Consider the following 8,458-nt stretch of genomic DNA (forward strand, 5'->3'; position numbering starts at 1 on the left):
CTCTGATTTCTAACAATAGACCATAGCATTCCATCACAGCACTTACAATCAACTGAGCTTCATCTCAATACTTCCTTTATGCAATCCAACAGACTGAGAATTTCTGTCATTTTTCCCCTTCAGAACATCTCTGCCACCTACCCCTATGTTCCCTTTCTCCCTGGTGAAATAATAATCCAGAATTATATCTAGGTTATTGAAATAACTTAATTAAAGAATCCCTCTTTCAAGACCATTCCCCTCTAGTCCATAGCTCACAATTGTAGAAATCCAGGCATTTCTTTCTACATCTCTGAAGGTAATTATTCTTCATTTTACTGACAAAGTTCTCAAGGCCCCAGAAGGTTGTATTGAACAAAGTTTCTCACCTAATTTGGGAAGGTAAGAACTTGAACCTGGGTCTGCAGATGCCAGTTTCACTATTTTCCATTCTATTACAACCGTGTCCCTTCTGAATTTCCAATGATTCTAAGAATACATGATTTCACACCTCTCTCAAAAATCTGCAATGGCTCACTCCTCTGTCTGCCATTAACTTGGTGCCAAAATTTATGTTATAGTCTGATTAGACTGCTGTAACAAAATTGTCCAGACAGCTTCATGGTTCTTAAGATAATGTGGACTAGTTATTTCCTAAACCCTACTTTCTGTGTTTTTGCAACTTGCTCCTTTTCTTGTGGCATATATTTCACTGGTTTTCATGATGCTAACATTAAATCTCATGACACCCTCTTTCTTCTTTGTTCCTACAGCCAATTCATCTTTAAATTTCTTTCTTTCCCTGTGCTCAGTCAACTTGTTTCTCCTTCCCTTTCCCAAAGCCACCATCATAATTTATGTCCTTTTTACCTCACCTAGATTCAGTATCCAATCTCTAAGGTATTCAACTGATACCAGCCAAATAAGTCTCCCTCCAGGGTGCCTTGTTCTATTATAGCCTTTAATGCATGGGTTAGCTCTTTATTTCATAACATCTGGTTTACAAGTGGGGGTATGTGTGGAAGCCTCATTTGATCTCACTAGATCATAAATTCCATATGACCTTTTGTGCTTTTGTTATCACATGGCTCATGCTTCACAGAAACTTGTTGCTTGGTTGAACATCATCCTCATCTCCAAGTCCTCCAAAATACACACTACCCATTTTAATATCACATTTCTACTTGCTCAGGCTCATTGCTAAAATTTAAAATCAATTGTTTTTGTGTTTCAGTCATACAAATGCCAATGTTTTTATTTTTTTCTACCATAGTCCCATTGCTCCAAACAAGTGAATCTGTACATTTTTACTTGCCCTATTTTTCCCCTAAGGAGTCCCACCTTGCTTTTTAACCTGGGTGTGTGAATCCCTGCTGTGTCAGGCAGAATGGCTGAGAGCAGTTGTGTGCATGTGTGCAGTACAATAAAACAATCACAACACAGTGAGGAGTGAGAATGCAAAGCATGCACCAAAAAGCAGGAAGCAACAGGATATGCTTTGTGTACATTTCCTGAAATCTCAATTAGGCCATATCCAAACTGAAATTTGGCTCATGAATCCAATCCTCAGACCAGGCAGAGCAGAGTCACATTTTACATAGGAGTTCTGTTTCAAAGACAGCATGTAAGATGGAAACTATGCAGAACATTCCTTGGAGAATGTTGGAGTGACACACAATCCCCCAGCAAGTTTCTCCTGTTTAATTTTGTTCTTTAATTGAAAACCAAATGAAATAGTTGGCTGGACTTTAGGACACATGTTGCACACACACAAAAAAAGCAACTTTAGCATCATTCAACTCAGAAGAAAAAAGTTTCCATTATTAAAGTCACATGAAAAATGAGGTAGACCTTGAGAACAGCAAATTTACATTCTAATTTTAAGGTATAAATTCATTGTCAGCAAGGGCAAGCTTGTTCTACTTTGCACAAATACTTGGCTGTTGGTTTTCCCAAAGCACAATTTAGAGCATATCACAGGTACTTAATAAATACTCTAAATTTGGGCTATGGCTGTGGCTGTGGCTCAGCAGTAGTGCCCTTGCCTGGCATGTGTGAGGCACTGGGTTCGATTCTCAGCACCACATGAAATAAATAAAGGACTATTAACAACTAAAAAATAAATACTCTAAATTTATTAGTATCATTCTTGCAGTTGAAAAATTAGACCCCTCTGAGGGCTCTCCTTTGTCCCATGTTGCCACCTTTGCAGCTTCACTAGAGTACAGATGGGACCTCACATGGCCACTGCTTGCACAGCTTATCAGAGCACCCAGTCATACCAGTCAGGAGTATTTCCTGTACCTTCTGGGGGGATGTGATATTCATACTCATTTTATTTATTTGAAGCCAGGAAAAAGAACTGAAGTGTTACCCAGTTAAACTCATTGAAAGCACTTGCAAAGAAGAGAGTAATTTATGGAGATGTTGCCTATGACAAAGCTCTTTAATAATATTACTATTTTGTATGTCTTAGAATAAACCATACTACCCTCAGGTGAGTGATAAAAACCCATTGAATCTTTAAATTTCCTACTCGAGCAGTATTCATGTAGTTATCCTTCCCTTAAATTTTCATTAAGGTAGGAAGAATGTATGCTCTTGTCATGACTATAAAGGCTATCTTCAATTTATGAGTGGGGATGTCCCAAAAATTTACTTGCAGTTTACTTCTTTGGAGTTTGAAAGCATTTCCCCATAGAAAAATTGTAGTTCAAGATATCCCATGATGAGCTTTATAACCCACAGTGCAAGTGAATTGAACATATAAAAGCTCTAAGGCTTGAGTAGGGACAGACCCCAGCCTCAGTTGGGTACACAGACTTGGTGCTCATGTTTTGCCATGAATCCCAAAGAGGCTAATATTATAGGATCGTTAGAGGGTCCCTCAGATCTCAAGGCAGCAAGAGACAAGGCTCAAAAGGTAGAGGGTTTCACAAGCAGCTAGGAAGATTTGATATAATGGGAGCTGTCTTTTGCATGTACCAAATACTTAAAATTGCACAACGGGAAGGAATGTACCATCATTTCTTTTCCTACCATTCTTTTTCCTTTTCTTGAAAAAATAGTGGCTTTGAAATCTTCCCTTTCTATCTGGGTTGAACTTAGCTAACTTTTTGGTGGTTGTGTTCTTTTATGTGATAATAGATATAACATCTAACTTGCAAGTGGTAGTAAATATAATTGAGTTGGCACATAGTCACATTTTAATACATTATAGCTAATGTTATTACAATGCTGCCTTACCTACCAAATTGTATAAGAATTGAAGACCTAGGCAGATTTTACAGCAGGCAGCTTCACTACTGTAGTATTTCTTTAAGTTTAGTACATTAGGTATTAAATGAAAGTACAGGCAGCCCCAGAGAGGAAAGAATCATTTTGAATGTAAAATGTTGCACCTTGCTGAAGACAACTATGACTTTGTGTTTTGAGAGTTCTCAGTTAAATTGGGGTTCAAGTACCAGAGCATCTAGGAGCCCTGTCCTATTCGGGAATGAAACAGACCTGGATGTGGGTGTTTCAGTGTGCCTTTCCCAGGGTGCTTTTGCCTAGTGGGTAGACTAACTCCTAGTTCTCTGCCTGCAAGCAGGTGGTCCCTAACACAGATGCCTTTGTGGCTCTCGTCTGACTCATGCACAGTTTATGCCTACCTGATCATCACTCTGTGCTGGAAGCCCAGCATGTGTTCTCCCAGGTTTCCTGGGAAAAACATGGCAGGGGGAAACCACTGATTCTTCAGATGGGAGGCACAAATCTAATGCACCACCACAAAAAAGCAAAAAAGTTCAAAGGTTTTACTTATAGATCCTGAGCAGGGAAAATATCCTGAGCATGGAAAGGAGTCTCCACTCCAGATCATTCCAGGAAGGAGTGAAGAGTTAGGTGGTGAGGGCGAGGGCCAGAGCTTGAGTGTGTGGTGGCCAGCAGTAATGTGAAGGAATGGAGTGTGGTTACTTTAAGTGCAAATACCTGAAAGGTCCAATTAAAGGAAGCAGCTGAAAAGCTGGGAGCCTAATCTGCTAGGGAGAAGAGGTGCCTCTAAGTTCTTATTTCTGACCACAAACTGATTTTGGTATAGGACTAGAAATTGTGTCAAGGGCTACTGAGCCCTGCTTCTGGTACAATACCATTAAACTTGTGTCCAAAATGGATGCCAAGGCAGCATCAAATTAAAATAATTCACTACATCCACGGAATGATGTGGATGTCCAAAATGGATGCCAAGGCAGCATCAAATTAAAATAATTCACTACATCCACCATGGAGGATGCTGCCCAGACCTGTCTTTCATATTGCTAAATCTATTGCTAAAACTCTCCTATAAAGAAAACCATCTGCTTCTGATTGTCCTATGCCAGGGAGGTCTGGAGGCTACGACTAATTCCTGTCTTGCACTGTGTTTGTTGATCAAGGTTACTGGTTAACTATGGATCCTTAGTCCCCTATCCATCTGGCCATGCATGCTGACCTCAGACATGGGACCACCGTAGGAACAGGAAGAGCCTTAGGGATTGACTAACCAGTATAACGGAAATGGGTGCCAGCAAACCAGTTGACCTCCACGGAATGCCTTCCTAAGATCTTACTGTTGATGACTGAGAATTCTAAAAGGCACATGGGTGATAGAGATGACATGTCCAAGTCATTAGATGGTACATGGGATCACACAGCCACTGCCTAGGGGAAAGGGTGCTAAGTTTCTAAATAGGAAAATTGGGCTCTAATTCTGCTATTATTTCTTCCAGATCAAATTAGATGACAGGGAAGAATGGATTCTGAAAATATAAACTAACATAAGGAATTACAATGCTGTTCATCGCCATCACTATAAAGCTAAAAGTGAGCCTTTTGGCTCTCTTGGAAGGCAAATGCCGTGCTGACCTCCATGGAATGTCAGTTACTTTCCCAAAGGACATGCTGACCTTTTTGATATAGTTTTCTATTTCTTGGTCTATTGCATTCCCTGCTTATTGGTCTGTGTCCTGCCTTAACTCAGTAATCAGCTTCCAGCTGTGTTTATAAACTCCCAGCTGTACTTTTTTTTTTGACCATATATTGGTATCAATAAATGTTCACTGAATCCCTACGTTATGTATTAGACATTTTAGTAGTTCTTGGGAATGCAAAGATGACTAAGGCACAGTCCCCAGACTTCAGGAATTTACAACTGAGCTAGGTTCCCATGATAAGGGAAGAAAGAATAGAAGATTCTCAAGGAATGTTCTCAAGGGCTCTGACTGGGAATAGCTTTCATCACTTCCATTTACACTCTATTGAGTAGAAGCCAGAACACATCCCCAGTACAGCAGTAAACCAAGGCAGGAAATGTGCTCTTCCTGTGTGTCTAGAAAAAGAAAAATGAAACAATGTGCTGACCAAGCACTGTTCTGCTGTGTAATGTTCTAATAAAATTTGGTGTTGTCTATGGTATATTCACGGCACTAAGGGTGCATTCATTTAAGTTGGCTGAAGGTTTGTGGAAACTGACATTGAAGTGGAACCTTTAAAGATGAGTATACTAGAAGGAAAATGCTATTATATGGAGAACAACTTCCTCAGGGGAACAGCATAGGACAAGCATCAAGATACTAAAATGCAGGCCTGGGAGGCTGAGACAGGAGGATCACGAGTTCAAAGCCAGCCCTCAGCAAAAGTGAGGTGTTAAGCAACTCGGTGAGACCCTGTCTCTAAATAAAATACAAAATAGGGCTGGGGAGGAGGCTCAGTGGTTGCGTGCCCCTGAGTTCAATCCCTGGCACTCCACTCCCCCAAGAAAAAAGATACTTAAATGCACATGCTTTTTGGAAGAAGAGTAGTTTTATTAAGCTGAATTCCATAATGTCATGGGAAATGGCAAAATAAAAAACTGGAAAGATAGATAGAGGGTAGGTTTCCAAGGTCCTTGAATGCCATGTTAAAATTTAAATTCATTTTACTATGCCATAGAAAGCTATTAAAGACTTTTAATGAGAAACTTTGACATGATTGGAAGAAAAGATTCCTCTGGTGGCAGAGTACAGAGGAAATTTTAGAGTGAGCAACTAATGAGAAATGAGCAATATCAATGGACTCCAAACAGAGTTATGAGCTAGAATTTCCTGAGGAACTTCAAAATTCAGAGGTGAGGGCCCTTTATGAGACCAATTCAATCAGAATTTGGAGACAAATACTGTATTTTCCAAAACTGAGTAGTGATTATCATATAAAGGCATTGCTGAGAGCCACTGATCTGTACCAATAAAATGACAAATGTGTACTTCAGCACAAACCTGTTTTCTAGACATTTTAAAATGCTGAATTTGTCAATTATAAAACATGATAGTTTAATAGTTTGATGCCTACTTCTGGTCATGATTAGGGTTTTTCTAGTGCTGGCTTAAACTCTTGGTTTGAGCTCTGTTGATAGGAATGAATTCCTCTGCATAGCATTGTACATGGGTTAGAAGAAGAAAGTACCATGTCAGACGTTGTCCCTGGAATTCTCACACTAGAGATGTCATTCTCTAATGCTCTGTGTGCATCACTAGATGTAGGTAAATGAAAAATGCATCAATAGCATTCAAACACCTTCTACAGTTGCATCTGAGTTGAAGTATCTACTTCAATATCATAAAAAGTGATTCATTGATCCTCATATCATTGTGACACTATCAATTTTTATACATTCTCTTCTCTAAGGATTTCATGGGTTTTGTAGTTCACATTCTTTATCACTTGCCCAGATTCTTGACTTCCCTCTCTTCCTATTCTCCTTCTTCTTTTTCCTGAGAGCACAATTGCTACCTTTCCTCAAGGTGTTCACAATCAAGAAGAGATGATATGCATTTTCCCCTTAAGAATGGAGGTCCTCTAAGCCTGGGGCCCTTTTGGAGAATTCCTGGAGCAGATGGGGTCCAGATGTTCTTGACATGTGCCTTTTCTCTTGGATATGTGCTAATGTCTTGAACTTGTCTGCTTGGGTGTTTCTTGCTACCCTGTTCTATAGGCTTCTCCATAATGTCTCCTGGGCTCCTGTGCAGTTTACCATCTGGTCCTGGAAACCTCTTATCAGCAACTGGATCCATTTATGATTAGGCTCCTGTCTTACTCTCTCAAGAGCAGTATCTCCAAGTAGTCCTAGAGGAGAATTGCAGAGCTACACAGCTTTAAAACTAGTGAAATCCTCCCCAGCCTTTATACTTTGATCATGAAATTCCAGCCTGCCTGTGCTACATGGTCTTATATTCTGCACTGTTCCCTCAGCCCCAGGATGCTGTGCCCTGGTGAGGTAACAGAGACTTCTTTACTTCTTCAGTGCCTTCAGTCAAATATAGAAGTGCCACATTCCTTTTTATACTCTCTCTGCTGATTGAAAAATACATGCATCCCCCTGGCTGCCTGGAACAGCAGTAGGCATCTCTCGATTCCCCACAGTAAATAGGTACATTAAAATTCAACAATGCCCCTGGTTATGGCTACATTTCTCTATTAACACACCAGCCTCTTGCAGGACAGTTGTATATTTTAGATTATGTACTATATTTGAAAAGTATGAAGATTTTAATGAAACATTAAATAAGAACATGGTCACTAAATTCTTACCTAAATTTTTGTCATCAATGCCCAGAAAACTAGGTTTACTTTATAAAAATTATCTCTTTATGAGGGATAGTGCCAGATGTTGCTTAGGCTGCAGGATTTGCAGCTGCGTGTTAGTGTTCAATAGCTTGTGACTGGTTTGTCACTTTCCTATGGCTTTTTTTCTCCTCTTGGGAGCATGAGAGGTGGGGAGAATTGCAGCTGTTACATCTCCAGCTCTCTGCAGAGGTTACTCAATGACTGCCGCTGTACTCAGAGGTTGCATATCAGCTGCACTGCTGAGCAGCTGGAAATGAAGCTGAGGGGAAATTTTGACTATGGTGATTCAACACGTTACGGGTCTTCAAGTCCCGAGTCTTTTGAGAAAACATGAGTGGAATACAAATAGTTGACATCACACTTACATCTCTTGCAATCTTTCAACACTGCTTTCAAAGCAAAAAAATTCCACTTCACAGGAATATGAAGCTGCCAAGTGTGAAGTCTGGTGTTCTCATTTGCATATCAGTCCCAGAATGCTTTTCCAGCCTCAGCTCTTCTGAGCTTGCTGTTGTAGGCAGAATAAAGAAAAGGCTGAGTTATCCCTGTGCTTTTCCAGTGTTGTATACTCCAGTGTTGTTTGATATGCAAACAAAAGAAGGAGAAAAATTTTTCCTCTCCCTTAAGTTTAGTGTGACTTCAAATGAAAAAGTAAGAGTTTGGAACAAGCAGAAGTGGCAACATATTCACTTATCCCCCCTCAAAGTAATATTCAAGAACTTGGATTCTAGTTGCATCCAATTTGTTTTTCTCTCTCGCTGCAGTTTCACATGTTATAGATTCAGAGTTGTTAAGAAATAGAAATTCATAGATATTGTAATCTGGGGCATCCCCAGTACAGGAAGCACCATCATCTATG

This window comes from Urocitellus parryii, chromosome 4 (assembly GCF_045843805.1).
Source record: "Urocitellus parryii isolate mUroPar1 chromosome 4, mUroPar1.hap1, whole genome shotgun sequence".
Taxonomy (NCBI): domain Eukaryota; kingdom Metazoa; phylum Chordata; class Mammalia; order Rodentia; family Sciuridae; genus Urocitellus; species Urocitellus parryii.